At 41.5% G+C, this 25893-nt stretch overlaps 1 protein-coding gene across 3 annotated transcripts in view; it reads left to right on the top strand.

The window, feature by feature from the left end:
• Window positions 1-25893, top strand: part of KCNE2 (potassium voltage-gated channel subfamily E regulatory subunit 2) — a 172943-nt gene that overhangs the window by 62965 nt on the left and 84085 nt on the right. The window contains exon 3 of one of the 3 annotated variants that reach the window (XR_005793164.1): window positions 24209-25078. The exons of the other annotated variants lie outside the window; for them this stretch is intronic. The gene's annotated coding sequence lies outside the window, so the exon portion shown is untranslated. Of the gene's footprint in view, window positions 1-24208; window positions 25079-25893 lie in introns of those variants that run through there. 3 annotated transcript variants of the gene reach the window in all.

Below are 25893 nucleotides of genomic sequence, written 5' to 3'. Positions count from 1 at the left end.
TGTCCTTATTTTGTCTATACACAGAGTTCCCTTACCAGTGCTAACTGAAATTCAAATAAGTATCTTTTATTTTTCATGACAGTTTCAATTAGTAATCACTTTGCATTTGTCAAGACTTTTGTGTGTTCTTCTTTAACTCCATTAATCTTAGCTGAATTTCAAAGCATCGAAATTAAATTGTATCAAATTGTTTACTTTGAAACCCTTTTAAAAATGTCAATGGACTGGGAATATTAATTGGCACAGAGCGTCTGTGAAGGCAGAATTAGATACAACATGTGACCATTGCTGATATGATAAAACCAAAGTTGACATTAATAAAAGAATTGTAATAATTTACCATCTGTTTGATCATCCGATGCTTCTTAGCATACTGTAAAATAATACAGAAAGAAGAAAGCTATTATCAGTTCATGCAAGGTAATAATACTGTGTTTGCAAACAGAGCCTCTTAGTAATTGAGTCTTTATTGCTTCCATTCCTTTAAGGATTCTGGTATTTAACACACACACACACACACACACACACACACACACGCACACATACACACACAGAGTTTCCAAGTTCCCCAAGTGGTAGAATGTTTTAACCATTTAATGAATTAATGTTTTTAATATAAAAATCCAAGTTCAATATAATTGTCTCACTCACAACATAAATACAAGATTGATAAAAAGAGAGAGGCATTACACGTTATGTGGACCAATATTAGGACAAACGTTTAAAATCAGGTGGATGGGGCGCCTGGGTGGCGCAGTCGGTTAAGCGTCCGACTTCAGCCAGGTCACGATCTCGCGGTCCGTGAGTTCGAGCCCCGCGTCGGGCTCTGGGCTGATGGCCTGGAGCCTGTTTCTGATTCTGTGTCTCCCTCTCTCTCTGCCCCTCCCCCGTTCATGTTTTGTCTCTCTCTGTCCCAAAAAATAAATAAATGTTGAAAAAAAAATTAAAAAAAAAATAAATAAAAATTAAAAATAAATAAAAATAAAAATAAAATCAGGTGGATAAAGGGGGCCCGGGTGGCTCTGTCTCTCAAAAATGAATAAACATTTAAAAAAATCAGGTGGATAAACATTGTCCTCTCTCAATTACATCATTGAATTACTATTACTGTACATACAAGCTTACTTGGAGATAATGTCAGAAATTTCCATTTAAGACCCTTTATGGATATGAGACTTGCCCTCTCTGCCTTTTGGGCTTCCTGGCCTCCCTGTGATAGACAAACTCTCATAAGTAGCCCATTTTAAGGCTCAATCTTTTTATGCCTCTGCTAGAAAATTTTCAGTAACATTATTCCTTAGGCTTACACCTATGGTCTTCCATAATTTGGCTATCACCTGTCCATTTAACCTTATTTCTCATCACTCATCCCCTTTATCCTCCTATTCTTTCTTTTGGCTAGAAAATCCTCTCCCAGTTTTGACTAGCAGTTCCTGAGGGCAGTGACTCCATCTTGTTTATGGCAAAGATCATGGTGGTTATAATCTCTTTCTTTAAAAAAAAAAAACTTTTTAAATGTTTATTCATTTTTTGAAAGAGAGACAGTGAGAGTGACTGAGCACGGAGGAAGGGCTGAGAGAGAGACACCCAGAATCCGAAGCAGGCTCCAGGCTCCGAGTTGTCAGAACAGAGCTGCATGCAGAGCTCAAACTCAGGAACCACACTGAGATACCACCTCACACCGGTCAGAGTGGCTAAAATGAACAACTCAGGAGACTAGATGCTGGAGAGGATGTGGAGAAACGGGAACCTTCTTGCACTGTTGGTGGGAATGCAAACTGGTGCAGCTCTGGAAAACAGTGTGGAGGTTCCTCAAAAAATTCAAAATAGATCTGCTCTATGACCCAGCAATAGCCTGCTAGGAATTTACCCCAAGGATACAGGAGTGCTGATTCTAGGGGCACATGTACCCCAATGTTTACAGCAGAACTTTCAACAATAGCCAAATTATGGAAAGAGCCTAAATGTCCATCAACTGACGAATGGATAAAGAAGATATGGTTTATATATACAATGGGATACTACTTGGCCATGAGAAAGAATGAAATCTGGCCATTTGCAGCAATGTGGATGGAACTGGAAGGTATCATGCTAAGTGAAATAAGTCAGGCAGAGAAAGACAAATACCATATGTTTTCACTCATATGTGGATCTTGAGAAACTTAACAGAAGACCATGGGGGAGGGGAAGGGGGAAAAAAGTTACAGAGAGGGAGGGAGGCAAACCATAAGAGACTCTTGAGGACTGAGAACAAACTGAGGGTTGATGGGGGTGGGGGAGAGGGGAAAGTGGGTGATGGGCATGGAGGAAGACACTTGTTGGGATGAGCACTGGGTTTTGTATGGAAATCAATTTGGCAATAAATTATATTTAAAAAGGGGGGGACGCCTGGGTGGCTCAGTCAGTTGAGCATCCTACTTCCGCTCAGGTCATGATCTCACAGCTCGTGAGTTCGAGCCCCACATCGGGCTGTGTGCTGACAGCTCAGAGCCTGGAGCCTGCTTCAGATTCTGTGTCTCCCTCTCTCTCTACCCCTAACCCACTCGCATTCTGCCTCTGTCTCTCTCAAAAATAAATAAACATTAAAAAAAAAAAAAAAAGGAACCGTGAGATCATGACCTGAGCCAAAGTCGGACACTTAACTGACTGAGCCACCCAGACGCCCCTGTTACAATCTCTTTCAAAGATACTTGCCAAAGAATGAATATGTACTTACTTAAATTCTACCCAATTTTTCCATACTCAGCTTGAATGATACCACTTCTAAGAAAACTCTGATTCCCTCATTTGGAATTAACTTAAAGCACTGTGATTTATAACTCCTTCTGTTATAGCACTTTCTACATACATATATTCTTTGCTGATGCTCTGTACTTATTCATCTTTGAAAACATAGGAGAGGGGCACCTGGGTGGCTCAGTCGGTTAAGCATCCGACTTCAGCTTAGGTCATGATCTCACAGTTCGTGGGTTCTAGCCCTGCATCTGGCTCTGTGCTGACAGCTCAGAGACTGGAGCCTGCTTCAGATTCTGTGACTCCCTCTCTCTCTCCCCCTCCTTGTGTTGTCTCTCAAAAATTGAATAAACGTTTAAAAAAAAAAAAGAAAACATAAGCTAATAGGGAGAGGAACTTAGAAAATAAATAAATAAGTAAATAACCAGCTGATTTGATGTCTTTACCACACATTTGCTTCTTTTCCTTTCACAGGTGACAACTAATCTTTTCCTACCAAAATTTGCTCTCTGTGCTTGTATTCTCTCTTGGTTTTTTTTCTTCTTCTTCTCTCTCCTCTAACATAAATTTATCAATCTCCTTCTTTGCAGGATCATTTTCATCAGCACAAACATGTTCTTATATTTGTCTTCTTAAAAAACAATCCCTATTGATGCTACATCCTTTTCTAATCACCACCACATTCTCTCTGCTCCCTTTTATAGCAAAATGTTTTCAATAGTCCACGGTACCTATCTCTACTTCTTCATCATTTGTTCTTCATTCATCTCTTGTAGATTGGGTTTACAACCCCACAACTTCGCCATGGTTGTTCCTATCAACGTCATTAGACTGATCTCCATATTGTTAAATTCTATGGTCATTTTCAGCTCTCAGAGGCATTTAACATAATTGATGACTCTTCTTATTGAAATATTCTTTATGTTGGCTTTCATGACATCATGCTCAACCATATTTATTTCCACTTTTTTGACTGCTTACCGATAATGGAGATAAAATAAATCATAAAATAGTCTCAGTGAATAAAAAGAATGAAATAAAAGAGGGAAAAAGAATAAAGAATAGACAGGACAAATAGAAACCAAAAAGGAAAATGGTAAATGAAAATTCTACCACGTAGATAATTACATTAAATATAAATGGCCTAAACACCCTAACTAAAAGTCAGAGATTGTCAGACTGGATAAATGAAAGACTGCACCATGTGCTTCCTACAACAACTCGTTCTTTTTTTTAATTAATTAATTAACTAACTAATTAATTAAATTTAAATCCAAGTTAGTTAACATATAGTGTAATAATGACTTCAGGAATAGAATTTAATGATTCATCACTTACATATAACACCCAGCGCTCATCCCAACAAATGCCCTCCTTAATGACCCTTGCCTATTTAGCCCATACCTCCACCCAACACTCCCCTAGCAACCCTCAGTTTTTTTTCTGTATTTAAAAATCTCTTATGGTTTGTCTCCTTCTCTGTTTTTACAGTATTTTCAACAAACTCTCCTTATGCACAAAGACACAAATAGGTTACGATTAAAGGATGGTTAAACATACACCATGCTAGCATGTATCCATTGAAAGCCAAATTGGCTACATTAACATCAGACAAAGTAGACTTTGGAATAAGGAATATCACCAGGGATAAAGAAGGAGAGTTCATAATGATAAAGTGATCAATTTATCAAGAAGGAATAATCATTCTAAATGTATACCCATCAATTATCAAGCTTTAAAATACACAAAGCAAAGACTCAACACGACTGAAAGGACAAACAGACAAATCCACAATTATAGTTTAAGACAACACTCCTTTCTCTATAATTGATAGGGGAAGAAAATCAATAAGCATATAGAACTTGAGCAATATATCAACAATGTGATATGATTAACACTTATTTTGAAACGCTCCATGACAAAAACAGAATACTCATTTTTAAAATTTGCACATGGAACATTCATTAATATAGGTCATATGTGGAGTCATAAAATGAGTCTCAATAATTTAAAAGAAATGAAGTCATATGGAATTTGTTCTTCTATAATGGAATTAAATTAGAAATCTATGACAGAGATCTCCCATGGAGAGCATGCAGAGAAAGTGGAGACATGGTCCAAGGCTAAAACTTGGGGAAATACCATAGGAGGAGCTCTTGAAGGAAACTAGTGAGTAAAGGTCAGAGTAGAATAAAGATAACCAAGAAAGAGGAGTCATAGAGGCCAAAAGAACAAAGAAATACAAGGAACCACAATGTTAAATGAAGAAGTATCCAATATGAGTGTTGAAACAAATCCACTGCACTTGGAGACATGGGGATTAGTGGTGTCCTCAGGAAGAGAGCAGTTAATGAGAAATGGGAAGTAAAGGCAGTATCTATCCCTTTTTCAGGCAAAACCGCCTTACCTCTTGGGAAAGCTAAAAGAATAAAAAAACAATGCAGCGACTGGAGGGAGAGTCAGGGTCAAAAGAGGGGATTTTTTTTTTAGTTTCTTAATTTGTGGTTTTAAAGATAAGGGAGATTTGAACATGTTTGCAGACTGAAGGTTAAGAGCTGTTAGTAAAGGAGATGGGAAGGAATGGAGTTATGACCATAGGTGGGGGAGTCATCTTGAATACAGACATGAGAAGTAACAGTGTGTTACTGGGGAGTGAAAATGTAGATCAATTTGTAGGTGGGGCTGAAAATTGCTATACATAGGACTACATTGATTTAACTTTTACCTTTTTGTTGATGACTCTCAAACTTTATCCCTAGCCCTAAATGTTGATCTCCAGATCCAACTTCTAAGTGTTCTCTGGTCTTGTTCACTTAGAGAGACCACCACTTTGCATTTACATGTATGAAAACAAACTTGTATTCTGCCTAACAAGTTCCCTTTCTGTTTCCCCTCTTCCCTTTGTCCCCTCTTGGCTCAGGTAATCGAAACCTCAAGTCAACCTATTATGTGGCATGTCCTAGACTTACGTCAGATGAAAAGTTGAGTTCCACTTCTTAAAAGCTACAGGGCATGGGGTGGGCTGTTGATGCATATGGGGTGGGTGTGGGTGATGGATCATAAAACCAGATAGGTTTTAAAAACAGAGAGGAAAAATGGGTTTTGAGATTACAAATCAAAGCCAGCCAGGCTATCCCCAATATCACCAATTCACAGAGGTGAATCAGGAGAAAGAATCTAGGTAGAAAGACAGCAAGATGAAATTTTGTGAGATTAGAGATTAGAGGTTTTGAGGGTGGGAAGCTCTGAACTGGTGAAATGCTAGATATAAATCCTTATGGTGTTCCTTTGAACTTGAACATGCACATGGAAAACGTCATTAAAAGCACCAAGCTGGCGTAGACTCCCCAAGTTTATAGGTTGAAGGACCCATTATTCTTCTACACCCCAGCCTTGGAATGTGGACTTTCCCTTGATTGTTCCTTCTTTTTCCCTCATCCCCATTCTACCATGATTTATTTTTGAGTGCTAGATATTTTTCCTCTACAATGTTTCTGTACTCTGGCCCCGAAAGCATGAATCTCCTTTTTTTTTTTTTTTCCTTTTCTTCTCACCAGTCACTGTCTAGATTGCTTACACCTTTTGTTTCTAGTCAGTGTGGAAATGTTAATAAAAAAAAAAAAAGGTTTTCTCATAGTTTTCCTACTCTTGGCAGACAGACTATACCTGGCTAGAGGCCAGTAGTAGCAACGTGCATGAATATGAAAAATATATATATAATAATGAGGAAAAACACTGATCCAACCCTTGGAAAATAACTCCCCTGAAAGTCTAGGTTTATGTTCTGGGCCAAGATGTCGATTGTTGTTTATTTGCTCTGAGCCAGACATGGTGGCTACAAGCTGCTTGGCTTTCCAAAGGTCTCACAAGGCATTATAGCCCTGCAAAGGCCCCCTTCAGAGTAGATTTAATTAGGGCAAACGATATTAATGTTCTTGCCTGGAGACTGCTACAGTCCAGTTGCATGATGGTGAGTCTGGGAGTTATCCATGCTGGGCCATCACCCCACTCTTTTGTCCCCATCAGTAACTTTGAATTTCATAAATGTTTGGATGTGTAAGCCCTCAGAAAAGTATCCTCTTTCCTCATTTACCTCGACCACGTGGGATCACTTGTGGTTTGGGGCCAATGTATTAATAGCACTATAAATACAGCTCACAAACCATTCATCACCTTTCTCTTTGACATCGCCTTTTTCAAGGACAAAAACCTCCATTTTGTGGTAGACGTTGCTGCTTTTTACCTGCAAGAGTCTGGAAACAGGGTCTTTTCAAAATTCAGTTCAAATGTGTGGCTACATTTACTCCAGCCTTGGCCCAATGGCAGCACGGTATCTGTTACAAATAGTTACCAGTCACATAAACCAGCCACTATTCCTAGTCTCTCTGCTCACAGAATTAAACTGTTCATGTATCCTCATGTCCTCACATTCAAGAAGCATAAAAACCTATCAGCATCTATTGAAAATGGCTCTTCCTGGGCCCTAGTGTAATGGAATAGGAGTCCCAACCATTGTGTAAGGAAGGGAAAGAATTATGGCATGAGGGTTGGGTGGCAAGTGCTGTCACTGAGGGTCATGAGTGGTAGAGGACGGTGGCAACATGGCCTGCTACTCAGGCCATCCAGGAATGCTGGCCAAACCCCAGAGACAGATCTGTCTAGGGAGAGCAGCATGGAAGGCAGTTTAGAGGTCTACCAGAGAAAGCCTTCCATTTCACCAAAAGATCCAGATGACCCTTGGTGGGGGACACATCCTGGTTTAATCTGGGGAAGGATAGAGGCTAGAAGTAGTTTTCTATTTGCTACCCAAAGCCTAGGTGTGACTCAGGTAGAAGACACAGTTCTGGGTCTCAAACTCCTCTCCTGAGGTTTCCTCAATAGTGGTTCTCAATAGGGGAATGGTACCACCTCCTTGAGAAGAGCATTTGGAAATACGAGGGGGCCATTTTAGTTAGTCACCATGCTGTGGATGTTGACATGAGGAACCGAGAGCAGGAAAGCAAAATGTCAGCAAGGCTTGGGACAGGGTCACCCAACAAAGAATCATCCTGCTGGGATGTCTCCCTATGAGAAACACACATGTCCTTCCCAGGAGGCTCCCACCAAGTCTGGGCAGACTCTGTATTTTGGAGTTTAAATATGGTGTCCTGCCCTTGTCTTTGCCTGTCAGAGCGCAGAGCTCTGAGCTCCTCCTTTCAGGGGCTGGCACTGCCCAACATTAGATACAAACAAAAAGTGCCTGTGCAGGTCAGCAGCTCCTACAGCTGACAGTGACACCCAGCCTTCATTATCACCACAGCAAAGAATATTTGTAGTAGAGATTGCTCCTCTGAGAGAACTGAGTTTCATGGCAGGATTCATGATGAGAATGAATTTAGAGGGATGGGTGGGAAGCAGTTTTAATTGACCACCTGTAGCTCTCAGGAAACAAAGATATCCCCAGAAATATGAGTTCATTCAGCTTTTAGAAGGTTCAAGAGGTTTGCACTACCCGGTTTTTCTTTCCCAGGAACTAACCCAGATGTCAGTTGGTCATTTTCTTGAACCAGAGCAATGGTATTTTGACAATGGCTAGAATCAAGCTTAGAAATAGAGGTAGCAAGAGTGTGGCTTCCCTTTTGAGTTTTCTTTTTCTCTTCCATCTCTAAGGGTAAGAGCAGAGCCTGCCAGTAGTTTGCTAATTGTCTTGAAGTGAAAAGACTGTTTAATTCAGAAGAGATTTTAGACTCCCAGGGGCATGACGCCCATCATTTCACAATGGAGAATTATTTTGTGGTATTTATTTTATGATTCCTGACCCTTGTTCTAAATCTTGCTGGTGTGTTTTCATTTAAAATGTATTAACTGAAACTTGGCATCGTGACTTGGCTCTATTAAGCTCTACAACAGCTTAATCCAGATTTTATTATACTGGGACTTGAGTATATGAACTATAATATGGGGGAAGCTTGAGGATAAATAAAGTAATTTTGATACTTACTATGCATTTAACTCTTTTGATGCTCTCTTGGCAATTAACTGGAGTATTTGTGGTTGGTTTTCAACGTTCTCAAAATGTTGCTACAGTAACTGTTAAGTCTCCCTGAGACTGGGGTTCATGGGATGTGGGGTAAATGGCAGCCTCAGTTGAAAGTTCTAGGTCCTGTGGTTATCATACGTTAGGCTTATCTAGTGGATGTGGACCCCGACTAGGCAGCCTTAACCTCCCCTCTGAGCTCCAGGATACTCACATTTGACCACCTCCTTACCAGCTTTCCTTCGACCTCTTGCGAGTTCTTCAACCTCAATGCTTACAAGTGGACCTCCAGAACTTCCTCTCAAACCTGCTCCTTGACTGTACACCCCTTCTGGAAAAGGAGCCACCATTTACTCAGTTGCCCCTGCAACTCTCTCTCCTCTACTACAAACTTCTAGGTTACATCTGCAGTCCATCCACTTCTCTCCATCTCCACTGCCCATCCCAGATCCAGCACCAGTGGTTCTCACTTGGAGTATTCATTTAGCTTCCTACCTGTCTCCCCAGGACTATTTGTGACTATGATCATCTGTAGCCTTCTCTCCTGCAGCCAGAGTGATCTCCTCTAAGTAGAAAACAAAGCTCTTTACAGCCCTGCCCCAAACCCTTCAATGGCTTCCCAGTGCACGTAGCTCAGAATTTAAGTCTTTCACATGTCCTCAAGACCCTGTGTAATCTGACTCCTGTTTACCTCCCAGCTTCCTCTCACTCTGTTTCCACCTTTTATTGGGTGTTGGCCTCCCCAGTCTTTCCCCTAAACCAGCTCCTGGCTGGGGTCCCCTTATCAGTGCAATGACTTCCTTGAAGAGGCCTTTTTGATCCCCTCCCAATCTAACTAAAGCCCCTATTGTATTCTCTCATAGCACCGGTACTACTCCTTCAGGACACTTATCACAGTGTGTACTTTTATATTTATTGTTGTATTCTAGATTTGGTACCTGTTCCTCCCATTAAGCTTCAAGTCCCATTAGGGTTAGGGCATTGTCTACTTTGTTCACCACCATAAATCCAGTGACCAAACCAGTGTCTGATATGTAGTATGTGCTTACTAAATATTGGCTGAGTCCATACATTCTGACTTCAGGTACTTGATGATCACCTTCATCAGCAAAAATTTACTGAGTTTCTGCTATATTCTTTCTAGAAGGGGAGGAACATAAAATCTAAAAGAATTTAAGAACCATTCAAAAGATTTTTAAATCAAGTGGAAATCCATATTTTCTTAGTCTAGAATTCCCAAAGGACTTTTGGAGCAAAATCTAGTGAGTAACCATGTAAAGAACTCATGAAATGGAGACAGGTTGGGGAAGAATAACCTGTGACCAGGGATTTCAGAGAGCTGAGCACAGGCCCTAATGGAAAAGAAATCCATAGAAAATGTGTGTGGTGGCCACCTAGCTAGGTCTTCTCACTGGGTCTTGTTCTGAGTCTTCCTGTTAATCCATCAAAGTCTGTGTGTGTTTTATCTCCTTTTCCAGGAGATAAAATAAAACGTGCTTAATTGTTCATAGCTATACTGCATTTAATTTATTTGCTTTCAAGTTTTCACATGAGCCTAGAGAGTTTGTATGTGAAAGAAATCTTTACTAAGTTTGAAAATAATTTATAGAAAATTAGAAGAAAAAAAGGCAAAGGTGGGTGAAGGCCATTTGCTTCAATGCCTCCAGCACATACTGAAGGAGGTCTGAAAGGTCACATTTTAAGGCCATTTTCCTCTGTTTTTTATAAGAACAAATATGATACTATGAATTTAGGATGGTAGGTTTATAAACCACTAAGGAGGGAAAAGCAGATATTCCAAAGAGATGTGCAAAGTCTTTTATCAGTAATGGGCTGTTTAGGTTAAAGACATGCTTATGGAGAATCTAGGTAGGCCCCTGGAGGCCAAACTCTGAGCTTAATCCACCAAAGATCCAGCTAGGAAAAATGGAAGGAAACTTCTCCAAGGCTTGCCCTAGTTGGATGGCAGCTCTCCACCAGCTTCTCAAGCACCTCTTCATTGCACTGTGCTTCTGAAAATGGAAGGGGAATTTTCTTAAGAGGTCTTCTAGTTTGGCTCCCTGGCTTCAACAAGGGAGCTAAGAATAATAAACACCTTGTACACTTGGAGTCAAAGAAGCTAAGTGACCTTGTCCAAGGTCACACAGCTAGTAAACAGCAGAACTGGTGCTAGAACCCAGGCCAGGGTGGGCCAGAACCATGCTTTTAACTCCTACCCCATATCTTGCCTTCCCAGTTCACATCTGTGTAAATCCGTCGTTCTCAACGTTTTGGTGTTGCCGTGTCCAATGCTCCAGTGTCATGATTCCCCCTATTTCTCCTTTTTTCTAACTACTCCCTACCTCCTTCTTCCAATCTGCCTACAGGGCAATATGAAATAAAAATGTAGTAATTTTCTTTTTAGAGAATGTTCTAACCCCTTGGTCCTCTGCCCCACCTCCTTTGCCCATCATAACAAGGTTTAGAAACTAAAGCATTGACTGAAACTTCACAACTGCTCACCATGCAGAAAATGATTCCCTTTCATTTATTGTGCAAAAATATGCCCGAAATGTGGAACATAATCTTCCCCATTCCCAGAGATATTGTCCTGGGCTTCTGTTAGCAACATTATTTTCTTTGGAGCCTTATGCACCTATACAGAAGGTTCTAATTATGCTTTAGCATATCTCAGTGAGAAAGATCTCGTGCAGTAAGTTGGTCTCATTTCAAGTAAAGATCATCTGCAAAAATCATATTCTATTTTTAAGTCATACAATCTTATTATATTTTAAATGATTTTATAATTTGTCTGAAATTCTTTCAAGTAGGCTGTAGAAAAATTTATATGCAAACACACATATGCAAATCTGAATACATTGAGAGCAAGCATGTAAGACATAAGGTACTAGGGTTAAAACCACAGAACTAGGACCTGAAATAATATTTCCTCTTGTACGTCTTGTACTTGCACTAGCAATAAAAGAATATGTACCATTTTCCCACCCAAACAAAAAGTAATGTTACTTAGGGAGCTGCAAATAACGTGAAATGTGATGATGCCTGTGATCCGCCAAAGTGACTCTTCTACTTTTAGGGTAGAAGGGTGAAAATTCTCAGTAACCCCTCCATCAGCTGCATGCTGTCTGGGGGAGCATGAAGAACATCTGATGTCTCGCCATTAGCTCTCTTTTTGGTGTTGTTCTGTGCATTTTCCTCAAAGGGAGTCACCACTTTACTGTCTCCTATAGCCCTGGAGTTCATGCAGCTACCTCCCTCTCCTGTGAGTTCAAATGGGTAGATTCATGAATGGTACAGATGGAGAAATAGATTAACTTTAGAAAGGATGCTGGCACTGATACTCTTGGGACTGAACTGCTTCCAAGACAGAAATAATCTTTGTGCTTTCAAAATTGGGAACTCTGATGCAATTTTACTCTCCTTGTCAAATGGCTGGATGTGGTATAGTAACCGTGGTGGGGGGTGGGGTGGGGATGGGAACAGCCAGTCAGGTGGCTTTGATATGAATAGCTTGAAAATGAGGCAAATTATTGTGCCAGGATTTTCTAGTAAGCTAGCATAAGATTTTTTTTTTCTTGGAGATTGAAACATTGATAATTGATTGGATTCTGTCTACGAAATTGTCTACAAAAGGCTGTTTCTTCCTTCCTTCCTTTCTTCCTCCCTCCCTTCCTTTCTTCCTTTCTTCTTTCCTTCCTTCCTTCCTTTCTTCCTTCCTTCCTTCCTTCCTTCCTTCCTTCCTTCTTTCTTAAATACTTACTGCATATATGCTAACCGATATGGGACAAAGAGAAATAAGGAATGATCCCTACCTTCATTGACGAATGAGGGAGATGAATCTAGACTCAGATACCAGCTCTAACGTTTGATGGTGTGTGCTATGATTTTCCCCCTGGGGACAGGAGGGAGAGTCCTTGACAAACCTGGAACTCCTTCCATCCCCCCAACTCTTTACCCACTGCTTCATCTTATGGTGTGTGTTTCTGTTTGAAATTATTTGTTTTTGTTGCATTTCTTCCCACTAGAACACCAACCTTATGAGGGCAGGGATTTAGTTTTATTCAACAGCTTATCCCCAGTGTCTGGAAAAGAGCTCATTGACAGTAGGTTCTAAACAAAGATGTGTTATGAGCACAGGGCTGTATATTGCAGAGAAGGGGGAGATTGCCTGCAGCAAAGAATGGTGGTAAGGGTCAAAGGGAGGAAGCCTTGCTGGAGAACAGGGCACAGACTATAGTGTCTCACCGGGTAGAGGAAGTGAAGCAAACATACCCCTGGAAGAGGGGACAAAGTGGACAAAGGATCATATGAGTGAAAAAAACTTCAAATGGGAAAGTTAGGTCAGTGAAGCCATGTGTCAGGTGTGTGGGCAAGGGGCAAGAGAGGAATTATGGAGAAAAGATTGGGCTGGACTGTGAAAGTGTCTAGCACAAAGTGAAAAATAATATGAATTCACCAAGTTATTGGAAGGGTAACCAAATCTTTTCTGTAGCTATTTAGGATATAGAAATAAATAAACTGTGTGTGTATGTGTTTGTGTGTGTGTGTGTGTGTGTGTGTGTGTGTGTGTATTCACCAAGCATTTCACACATAGTAAATAACTAGCAAAATTAGTTTCTTTGTATGGCATGCCAAGGGATTTATCCTACAGTTATTAAAGTCCTCCTACCCCCAGGTATTTAACAAGGGGAGGGGCATGTTGAGATGGGTGTTTTGGAAAGCTCCAGAGAATGCGTGGAGGTTGGATCAGGCAAGAACCTGTACCAGGGAGGCCAGGTTAGAGACTGTGGAAGTCAGAGGTGATAATGACCAAATTAAGGTCAAGGCAGTTTGCAGAGAGGGGAAGGTTTCTATTCAAGGGCTATTTAGCAGTAAAGGAATAGATCCTTGTATCCAATTCAATGTGGAGAGTAAAGAAGAAAGCAAGTGAGGATGACATTAAAATGACTTCGTTGCATTTATTATTATCTGATATGATAAAACATATATGGGTTTTTTTTTTTTGCTTGTTTGTCTTGTGGACTGTGTCACCCACTAGAAAGTGAGCTGCTTAAGGACTCTTCCAATATTGCTCTCTATCACATTTCCATAGCCTAAAACCACGCCTGGCCACAGAAAATACTCAATTAGTATTTGCAAATGAATTACTGCATGAGTGGGAATGCTCTTTGCCATAGATTAGATAAGGAAGGCAGGAAAAATGTCACGTTTGGATGAAGAGGTAAGAAATAAGGCACAAAGGTAAGGATCCAGGCAGAGCTGCCCAAAGTTCTCTTGAACTGATGAGAAAAGTCAAGACTGCAAAAAGTCACAAATGCTGGAATCATTTTGGAGTTGTTAATGTGCTGGTGATGAATGGGATCATTAGGGAAGATAAGAAGGGGCACAGATCAAGAATAAAAACCGGAGGCATACTACTATGTTAAAGGAGTTGGAGAAAGACATGGAACCAAGACAAGAGATGGGAAGGCATGTGGGAAGTGTCAAAGGAAAGCCCCAACAGTATGTTGCTCTAGAACCATGGCAGGAGTGGGCACCTGGGTGGCTCATTCGGTTAAGTGTCCAACTCTTGGTTTCTGCTCAGGTCATGGTCTCATGAGATTTATGAGGTTTATGAGATCAAGCCCTGCATTGGGCTCTGCGTTGACAGTGCTGAGCCTGCTTGGGATTATCTCTTCCTCTCTGCCTCTCTCTCTCTCTCTCTCTCTAAAAATAAATAAATAAGCTTTAGAATCATGGCAGGAGAAAGTTGCAAGAAGGCCAGCGTCAACAGACAAACCCACCAGCACAGTGGTTCTATGGTTCAAATTTCAGTGGAGAGAGGGGTTGGTGTGCCAGGGCAGTGTGCTAGAGCTGGCTTGCAAGAGCCAATTGTTGACTTTGGGGGAATGTTGTGAGTTATTATTAAAATTAAAAAATTATCTTTTGTAAGCTTACCATTAAATACATTAAAATCGAAGATAGTAAAGGTTCCAAATGCTTTACTTCCTAATTATTTTATTACATTTTACTCTTGTCTATGCTCTTGAGGTTATGTATGTCCGTTGAATCTGTGTGGTCTAAGTAGTACCTAGTGGCATGCCAGTGACTGTCACTTCTCAGCTCTGCATCCAGTTATGTCATGTTGGTCGGGTGAATCTGGCCTTCGTAGGAGTATTTACACCGCGGCAACTGGCTAAGGCTGTATATCAGGACTCTTCTCCCCAGAGCACTGGTTGTTAAACATTTACCATTTACAGTGGCCCACCACTGCTTGAATGGGGGGAGAAAAGGATCCAGTGTGAGTTTCATTTAGACTGGGGAAGATGGGGGTAAGAAGCCATTGGAGATGGTGGTGGAGATGCCTGAGACAGATGGCACTTCCATGAAGCAAGACCGAGTGGGTGGTGGACTGGGTCCCTGAGCTCTGGTATAGGGAAGGCTTATTATCCACTGACGTGGCATAAGTGCCACTTAAATGCATAACCAAATAATGTGACTTTTTCAACCATATCCTGTTGATATGACCGTTAGGTCCTCCTCATTGATCCGACTTCCCTTTATAGAATTCACCTTTGAGCATTTAAAAGTTTGCTTTAAGTGTCCTGCCATATGCCATCCCAGTGAGACAAAACATCAGCCTGTTTATCTTGTATAAACTCTGTTCCTTGGCAAACTGCTCGACAGGCAGGTACTTTGTGTGACAGGCTGCTTCAATCTGGCCAATTCCAATGGAATAGCGTTAATGACTCAAACGCCGTCATTAAATAGGTGAAGTAAATACCTAGAACGAATTGCCCGGTGGAACTTAGTATTTCTCGGTATTTCTAAGCCCTGCGTTTGTTTTCAATAAACACACAAAGCTCACACTCTCTAAAATTATTACTTGAGGTTCAAATTAAACCATAATCCCCACCACCACCACAAAAACAATGAAACGAAACACCCACTGTTCCACTGTTTGTAAACTACATGTGCCTCTTCCTTCCCCCACCCCCCCAACCTCACCCCGTCTTCTCATATTGCCTCTCCCCTGGGAGGGGACTATGCCATCTTCCAGGTGAGGGCTCGAGGATTTAGTACCCCAAACAATGAGGCCAAACAGGCCCATCTAAAAGGCAAGGTGAAATAAAGGCTCCAGGAGCTGAACCCCTGCATCACTGGTTATTTAACCTCATACATCCTGCTATAGCTGCATGCAACTTCACCTTTTTCTCTGTGCACTGGTCTATTTCTCCTCTTTCCCACTTAGAATACTTTTGCATGATACTTCCCAGATTTCATAATCATCTCTATAATTGTCCTTCCTGGTGACCATTTACAATCCCATTATATTAATAGAACACAGTCTGCCTAAACCGTTGCCTCACAGTTGGGCACTTGGGCTGTTTCCAATTATTCGTTTTAATATAGGGCAGGACTTGAAACATCTTTTTACACATGTGTTTGTTTCCTTGGAGTTGTTCCTGGGGACATTTTTCCCCAAGAGGCTCCACCAGGTCAAAGAGTAGAATAATTTTTATGACTTGTCACTTATTGCAAAACTGCTCTTGAAGACTTCTTTTTTTTTTTTTCAATTTTATAGTGCCACCAGCAAAGTTTAGTGTGCCTGCTTCCTCAAAGCCCTGCCAATAAACAATTTTGTCATTTTTATTCATTTCTCCTGTTGTTCCGGTTACAGCACAACTCCATGTAGCTAAGGAGATGGAAATCAGAAAATAATCTTCCCCTAATCAAAGCCTGCTGTAGTTATAGGTGGGAGGTTTTGACATATATCATAAAGAGTTAAGAAAGATTTTTATCATTCAAGCACAAAAATGAAAAGAAAGGTGGGGACACAGGCGGCCCTTTTAAGGGGTTAGAGGCAAAAGAGAGAACAAATAGATAAGACAACACCAAAGGGAAAATGATGAGGCACATTGTAGAACAAATGAGGAGGGAAATATCCCTGCTTACTATTTTCAGCCCTTTCCGAAGCAAAAGAATTGCTAGAATTACTACATTTGGGGAATAAACCTGTAGCGTAAGCTTTGTGTTTGTTATTGCTGTTAAATATGTTAAATTCAACACAATATGTGGGATGTTATCTTTTCTCTCTACTTGGCCTGAGATCTGTTTTCTCTCTCAGTAGCCATCATCCAAAATAAGAACGGTGAAAATGCTATGAAATTGGCTTTTGCATTTTTAAGAGGGCTCATTATTGACCGAGCAGTCCCTACAGGCTGCATGTAGATATCTCTGGCACTCATAACAAGCAATGGACATACACAGCACGTTCCTTTAAGAAGACTGTATTTATACTTAATTGTTTTTGGACATTTAAAGCCGATTTCCTCTGAAGGGACATGACTTGTGTCTTTAGTTTTACGGAGAATCTTCTCAAAGGAAGCAACTAGATTCAATGCAGCCATCAGATTATTTCACAAATTGCAATTTCATTTCCCTATGAGAGAAAAATGTCTCTAAAGGCTGTATGTGCTGGGCTCTACCTCCAGTTGCTTATTAAAGTTTGAACTTCTATAATCTCAGCTCTTTCATTGTTGTTGACTACGGAGAAGTTATCCGTTATTTTTAGAACTTGTTTAGCACAGTGAGATTTCCTAATACACATTTACACTTGGCTGACTGGGATCCTCCATTTTGAAATAAAGAGCCTGCGTCTACAAAAGCAATGTGAGGTGCCATATTGGGGCATATTCCAGATGACCAAGCCAAGAGAACAGCTTCTGCCTGAAATAGAGGAATTTATTCTCTTGATGGGATGGAATTAAATTTTATTACTGTTTTCCTTTCTTTCTGAGAACTTATTTTTCTCTGTTTTAGCTTACTCAACATCCCTAATGCGTTTGATACAAACTTCCCTGTTGGAAACTTCTCCATCCTGGTATCTCTGACCTTTTTCTCTGGTTCTCCAATTCTCCAGTGACTTCATATCTGGAATCTTCTGTGGCTCTTCTTCCTCCTTCGCTTACCTGCCAAATGACAGCGTGCACCAACACTCGGGCCTTCTTTTCTGTATGTATAAGACTCCTAACTTGGCATTTTCTAGCACATTCCTTCTCCCCAAGCTCCAGTCCCATATCTCCTTACAGTTGTCCACAGGACATTTCTACCACCACATGCCCCCTGATGTGCCTTGTATCTCACAGATGCAAGAAATCGCCTTCCTTTCCAGTATGCTCAGGAGAGCTAGTCCTCCCAGCTTTAATTCATCTCAATCACCCAGACTACCTCAAACATCTTTGGCCCTTTGGGATAACCCAAACCCAGACACCAAGCTGTGCTTGGATTTACCTCAAAATTTCTCTCACATTAGTCTCCCCTTCTTTGTTCGATTTGCTGCCCTTACTTCCAGCTCTGTTTACTTTCACGGTCTCTGAGATGAACACCCCAATACCCATCTCTTCCCGCATCCTTCTTTCCTGTCCATCCCTCTCAGATTTCTTCAAGCATCATGGCAACTGCTCCCTTGCCTGAGTATCCTCAGTGCCTCTCTATGTCCTACTACACTCAGTCTAGACCTCATTCTGTATCTTTCCCAGTCTTTATAATCTGGTTCCCAGAAACAAATTTTCTTTCCCTCTAACCTCCAACCAACACTAACCATTCCCATGGGACTGATGTCTTCGTTTTATCTACGTGCAACAGTATGCTGGAACTGTCTGGTACTGGCTCACAAGAGCTGGTGTGAAATTTTCAGGGAGTTTTTGAGCCAGTTAAACACAGCTAAAGGAAGTTGTAGTTATTAAACGGAAATCATATAAACTTAAACAAATTATGTTTAAAAAGTTAATAAATCCTTAAAACTCATAACTTCCTAATTATTTTAATATTATCTGTGCTCTTGAGATTATTTATGTTGTATGTGGAAATGCTGTATGACAGTGAGAGTGAGCTGATGCACACCTCTTCCCAACTCTGCATTCAGTAATGTCACACTACTAGCTGAGAATCAGCCATGTTTGGGGTATTTATACCACGGAAATTGGTAAATGCCACCAATAATGGTTGGTTTCTTTTTCCAAGAGAAGGATGTTGAACATTACCAGCGTTCCACTGTGCTCATCCCTTGTATATTTCTCTGTCTGGGACGTCCTTCTTTTTTCCTCTTAATTTAGCAGGTCTTCCCTTTTTTCCCACAATACAAAATCTTTACTGATCCCCAAACACCCAGTTGAATCTCTCCTTATCAACCACACTTCCCTGACAATAATCGCTTTCATCGACCTATTTGCCACCCAAACCCTGCATTCTTTCTTTTTTCTAAGATTTTATTTTTAAGTAGTCTCTACACCCAATGTGGGCTTGAACTCACAACTCTGAGATCGAGAGTCACATGCTCTACCAACTGAGCCAGCCAGGCACCCCTAAACACTGCATTCTTTATGTCCCGAACCAAACAACCTAGCGCTTAATTGTATGGTTTCCATTAATTTGGTTTAATTGGACGATTCAACCATTTGCAATGTCATTGTGTTCCTTTAGAGCTTCGTATGTGCCATACCCTGTGTTGGTTTCCTTTCTGTCCCAGCTCATTCATTGCTAGTTCATGCCTTTTCCTCTACTAATAGTTTCATGCACCTTGGAAGTCATCAACCACTTTACTTCAACATCACTTTTGGGTCCAACACAAAGCGGAGCCCTTAACAGGGACTCAAAATAGATCTATAAGTTGGTACAACAATCTGTAAGTATTAGATGTTCAAGGATGATGAGTATTGCTGAATTTCGGGGCGGGGGTGGGGGAATGCCTTGGTTCAAGTTGCTCGAAACTTTTGTTTCAAGTGCTGAAAGTTTCAGTCCCAAATCTAGTATCAATGAAGGGGGAGATTATGAGGGGTTTAGGAGGCTTGCATTCAGGACCATGTGGCCATGGTCACACCGTTGTTCAGTCTTGTACCCAGGTAATATTATTTGTCCTGCTTACCTACTTACTTGGTTGCTGTGAGGACCAAAAGAGAAAAGTATGTAAAAAGGTGCTTTGCAGAGTGTTCCTCTAATGTACAGACTGAGAACCCTTACGGCCCCCACCCACCCTTTACCATATTCATGCCATGTTCCTTCCTCCAGCCATCTGTAAACAAGAAGAAAAGGACTAATCTGTATCTTCCTTATTGCACACCATTTCCTCCCCTTTCTTTCCTAAGATAAAGAAGCAGAAAGAGACTCTTAAAAACTGAGAACAAACTGAGGGTTGATGGGGGGTGGAAGGGAGGGGAGGGTGGGTGATGGGTATCGAGGAGGGCACCTTTTGGGATGAGCACTGGGTGTTGTATGGAAACCAATTTTACAATAAGTTTCAAAAAAAAAAAAAAAGAAGAAGCAGAGATGCCAGGTTGATGTCCAAAATGAGTTTCGAAAAAGCAGGAGCATGAGCACACTGTAGTTACCAGTACTGAGTAGTCATAGCACCATCTCCAAAAGCTCTGGTTGTGTCATGACATGTTCCTCCATAAATGCCTACATACATCCACGTAGATAAGCTTATTTTTGAAGCTTTCAACCATCCTGTGAAGTGAGTAGAATAGGATGATAATGATGATTGATTGATGATACCTATTTTATGGGCCTCCTCAAAGTCACATGGCCACTCAGTGGCCAAGCCAGGATCAGAAGCCAGGTTTCCCATTTCAGAGTCTAGCATGACTTTATGAACACCCACTGTCTCAGTTGTTCAGCAGCGCCACTCAACTTTATGCCTTTTTATGATTTCTGCCCAACACCTCTTTGTGACACAAGGGGAAGAACCTACCCTGGAGGTCAAGAGGGATGTTTTGAAGCATGCACCAACACTTCACTGAAGCAAATAACTTTGCTTCCACTGAAGCAAATAACTTTGAGCATCTCAACCTCTTGGTGCCCCAGAAGCTGATGCCATCTGTCAAGGCAATGGTTGTGCAGCTCATTGTCCCCACCTCACAAGACTTTGAGAGGATACAAGGAGATGCTAGATGTCATAGTGCTTTGAGAATCAAGTTGCTGCACGAATCAGGACATCATCAAATGTAACAATAGTTCTGTCTCTTTAAAGCAGCTCCTGGAGAAGCTGGTGAATGAAAGCCATCCCCATGCCAGCATTGGTGCTCTTTCTCTTTGGTTTTCCCTGGCTTTTCCTACTGTATCCTCCATACGGAGGGCACTGAAGAAGACTTGCAGTTTTCTTTCTTCACAGAGTCTCTAAGAGTTGTGGCACTTAGTCTGGAAACTGTTCCATCTCTTGGCAAAAAAAAAAAAATTAGCCATCAGTTGGTTACTTCGTAAAACTACTAAGCCCAGCCTCATCCATCTGTCCTTCTCTCCCTCTTTCTGACATCAAAAAGACACCAACTTGTCCCTCAAGTTCCTGTCAGAGTCAGCAAGGCCTGTTCTCTCATGGAGTCGTAGGATGGCTGCAGTCCTTCACTAGATGGTTTGAGAGTAGGAAGCAGGGGTGAGTAAATGTTCAGTGGAGACATGAGGCAAAATAGGCTTTGGGTTTCTGGTAGGCCCATTCTTATCCACTGAAGTATTTGCATTTCTCTTCTGAGAAAAAGAGAAAATCAGGCTGAAGGCAAGCATTTGATTGAGTCCAGTACTAAATTTATGAAATGGAGATAGGTTTTGTGTGTGTGTGTGTGTGGTGGGGGGGGGGGGTGTTGTTTTTGCAAACTACTAATGTTCTTTTACCTTTTGCATTTTTGTGGGCAGAAAAGCCTCCTAGTTCTCCTTCCGCTGTTTGAGCTATTCATTCCCCCGGGGAGAGATTGGGAAAGAGTCAAGCCTGCCCTGTCAGGGTGCAAAGAGAAAGAAGTTTCTGACATCCAAAATAAGATTTTGCAGCAAAACAATAGTTTTGAAAACCAGACTTTGTAGAAAGGAAGATGACTTTCAAAATTCTTTAACATACCAGGAACCAAGTCTGGAGGGCTCATATCCTGAAAACTTTTCCATAATTATGGAAGAGACAGACTTTAGCCAGTGACAACTAGGCCTTGGAGCTTGCTGTTCCAGGGTGGGAGAAAGATACGATAAACAGGAAGGGAGGGCTTGAACCAACCCTACCAGGCCTCGCATTATGGGTACAGAAAAGAAATGAGAAGGAAAAAGACTGGGTCAAGTATCAAGGATCTTGCTCAAACACTGTTGTCTTACGAGGCTACCAGAAATACCCAGATAGGCATGGGCAGCCCCAAACCTCAAAGCTCATGGCATGTTTCCCTGGGTATATGATAGGGAAGCTTCTGACCTCTGGGAGAAATCCTGATCTTGACCATTTCTAAAATGGCAGGGGAGGACTGGTAGCAGGCTAACAGTTAAAGGGTTAGAGGGGAGGCAAGAGACCAAACCCCAGTCCTAATATACCGTTACAATTACAACCCCAGAGTTGGGGGTGATGGGAGCCCTGCTGCACAAGTTGAGAGAACACAATTTAGGACTCTGGGAGGAGACTGTTTCACAGGATTCCCCTGCACCAGCCTGGAGAAGACATAAGCTGAGTGGGTCAGAAGAAAACCAGAGATTGGCCCTCCCCAGCTGTCTTCACCTCCAGCATGGAATGGACAGCAGATGGGCCTGGATATCCTTGAAGGGGAAGACAGAAGCCAGACAAAATATCTGACCGGGGAGATTCAGGCTCCTTTTCCAGTAGGGAGGTTCACAGATGTCTTTCTTTGTCTCTTCAAAGTCACAAAATCCTTACATTTCCTGCAAACGCTTAGCTGCCATATTGGAAAGTAGCGGAGCAAACAGGGGAGGAAATCTGAACTGTCCTAAAGAGACTGTTAAGACCAGCCTTACAGGGAATTGAACTTTGAATAAACTGACTGAATGTTTACATTGAAAGGAGACCGTTTAAATTGGAGAAGTCTGAACTATTGTTAATGGCCAGTCTTGGTTGCCTCCACTGCCCAGCAGGGTGGGGGGCTCATGAGGAATAGCAGATGAAGTTATAGAGAAAATAAAGGATTGTTTCTTTGAGCCTCTGAGTTGCAATGTGAGCAAATTTATGCCCTCAATATATTTGCATTCTCTGTCCCTCTCTAAGACCAGCAAGCATTTCTGACAGAGATCCCAGCCTCCTGCAAATTTCTCTGAAATATGGCAACTGCCTGTCTGACGGCTCATAGTTGGTATTGTCTTGGGCTAAGGTGAAGAAATTGTCTGATTACTGTTTTGTATTTGGGGCTTCCATTTTCTCCTAGCTGGCAAAGTTTAGCTAGAGTGCCTGAACTTCTACTATTAGAGTCACGTGTTCCCTCAGGGTGGATGAGAGGGGGAACTTTCCACGCAGCTTCATTGCGACCCCCCCTTAGCTCATAAATGAAGAAAGTCTCATGAGTATGCCCTTCTGCCCATCCCTTTTACCATCTTCCTGATGTGTTTGGTTAGGACTCGGAGGAGTTGAGAATCAACCCTTTACTAGCTGAAGACTTGAAGATCCAGGGGATCTATGCTTCCTTTACTTCCTGTTTCTTGGGCTTCTTTTCCTGCTAGGCACTTCCTGTTTCCCCTTGGCACTTCCTCTGGGCAGGTCTGCCATTCTCTTTTGTCCTACTCTACACAGATGGGTGGGTGGTTACAATAAGAGCCTCTCTTGGGCATGGACATCTCTTTTCTGAGGTTGGAAGGAACATTAACCAGGGCCAAATTCTCCAGTTGTCAGGAGCATATCAGGAGTTTGATGGTCTCTGGTTTGGGGTATGGCCCTAAAATTATATGAGGGAGGTCGGTTATTCTCTATCCCAGAGTCTTATTTATTTCATTCATTGCAACTATCATGAGATGTAACTTCATTATTTGTTTGTTTGTTTACTTAAACTCTATGAGGGAGGGTCCCTGTGTGCCCTGTTCATCGTTATATCCCTAGTACATGGAGCAGTGCCAAGAATACAACTGGTGCTCAACAAATATTATTGAAACAATGTGTTGAAAGACAGAAGGACTGACACACGTGTTAGGAAGCGCGGGGGGGAGGTGGTGGTGGTAAAGACATAAGATAGAGGAAGAGAAAAAAGCTGAGGCAGCACCCTGATTTGTAGCTTGACTTTGCTACAGACCTCATCTACAGTAGGGCAAGTTCCCTCTCTAGCCCCAATGAAAAGAGAAGAATTCTATTTTTTTAAGTTTATTTATTTTGAGAGAGAGAGAGAGCATGAGCAGGGGAGGAGCAGAGAGAGAGAGAGAGAGAGAGGCAGGGAGGGAGAGAGAGAAAGAGAGAGAGAGAGAGAGAGAGAGAGAGAGAGAGAATTCTATGCAGTCTCCACACCATTAGTGCAGAGCCTGAAGCAGGGTTCAAACTCACCACTGTGAGATCACGACCTGAGCTGAAGTCAGACACTTAACCAACTGAGACACCCAGATGCCCTAAGAGAAGAATTCTATTATAGTATGATAATGATACTATGATACGCATGATAGATAAGAAAAACGGATATAAAGTAAATACTTGATGTTGTATCCGTGATGTGTTTATTACAACTGATGGACCTACATTGACAACAGGTGTGATTTTTGCTGCACTATTTGTACAAACCATTTGGGTCAGGCCAACCTGCCAAGGAACTACCAAGAAAATCAGCCAAGGCTGATCGGCAGGAAGGACCATGCAGGCAAGGTCACTTCACTCAAGATGCTGTGAATCCCAGATGGAGGTATGCGAGCTTTGAGTTTGGCTGCCTAGTGCACTGTGAGATGCCCACCTCGAGGAGATGACCTGGCATCTTTCTTCAATGGAGCTGCCATATTAGAAGGCTCTGGGACTCCTCTCTGCTTCCAATGCTGACAGTTGAGTGACAGCAGAGAGGCAAGCCACAGGAAGGCAGTGGCCCAGCTTGTTCCCCTACACCAGCGGTGTCTGGAGTTGGGGTCGAGGGTCAGAGAGTCTTCTAGTTGCGGTTCGATGTATGGGGTTTCCATGCAAGATTCTGTTTGAAGAAGGTTTCCATAGTGAAAACAATTTTAGAGTTTTAAAACCACAAACTTACATAACCTCTAAGATTTTCTTCCGTGTGTGACACGATATCACTTTACAATCCTATAGAACTCCAGTGCGCCAGCAGTCTCGGACAGGGTAGCTTCTCTGAAAAGCACTCGAATGCTATTTATGGCTGGCAGCAGCCATTTTACCCTCTAAACTCCTAAAGAGTATTCTTACTGAATTACCTTTCTGTTCCCCCAAAGCTGCGTGCTTGGTGCTGGGGAGACCATGACCCTGGGGCTAGCTAAGGAGTAAAATAGCCTGTCCATCTGCTTGCCCTCCCAGGCCTTGGCTAGGCTTCCAGGAAAGGCCCAGGGTTATTTCTCAGAGTGACTGCTTACCAAAAACTCTGCCAGCAGCTGGAAATTCTCTATACTGTAGTGTAGTGTGTATTATAGAATACTATAGTATACTATAGAATACTATAGAATAGTATAGTATACTATAGAATACTATAGAATAGTATAGTATCGAATAGCTTAGCATAGTATAGAATACTATAGTATAGTATAGAATAATATAGTATAATATAGAATACTGTAGTAAAGAATAATACAGAATAGAATAGAATAGAATAGAACAGAATAGGGTCGTGTAGTATGATATAGTATAGTATAGTATAGTATAGTATAGTATAGTATACAGGTGAAGAAAAACTGAGTCTTGGATTAGTTGAAAGCTTGGATGGCCTCCCAAGAATGCTGGGGTAGAACAATCTGGATTTAGTCCTTAGGCCTGGGATTAAAGGTACAGTTTGTTATCATTCCAGGATTTATGGTGGAACAGTACCTACCTCCATGGGATATCACCATGGATGTGAAGCATAAAGAGTCACAGGTTATTTTAATGTTAAATTTTGATCTTTTTTTTTCTGGTAAAATGGAAGTCTCTTTCAGATTATGTACACTTACACATATAAAACTTTCAGAACAATGCCTGCCCCATAGCCTAATAAATGCTAATAACATATTCTCCAGCCTTAAGGTGTTTTTTGCCTGGGTTGATGAGGTGTAGTTATAGGCAGAATTCAGTGTTCAGGTTGGCTTCAAATGATTTCCAGGTATAGGAATTGAAAAGCCTTAAGTATTTCCTCCATAGCCAGCTTATGTCTTCCTGGCCTAATAAATGGGAATCTCGATAAATATTTTACTGTATTGATTCATTTAGATGGAGTGGGAGTCACTAAGCAGTGGAATAAGTTTCAAACGCA

Source organism: Herpailurus yagouaroundi, unplaced genomic scaffold (genome assembly GCF_014898765.1).
Source record: "Herpailurus yagouaroundi ecotype Mexico unplaced genomic scaffold, PumYag 162, whole genome shotgun sequence".
In the NCBI taxonomy this organism is placed as follows: Eukaryota; Metazoa; Chordata; class Mammalia; order Carnivora; family Felidae; genus Herpailurus; species Herpailurus yagouaroundi.
The sequence above is the reverse complement of the archived record's forward strand: the minus strand, read 5'-3'. Positions and strand labels throughout refer to the sequence as shown.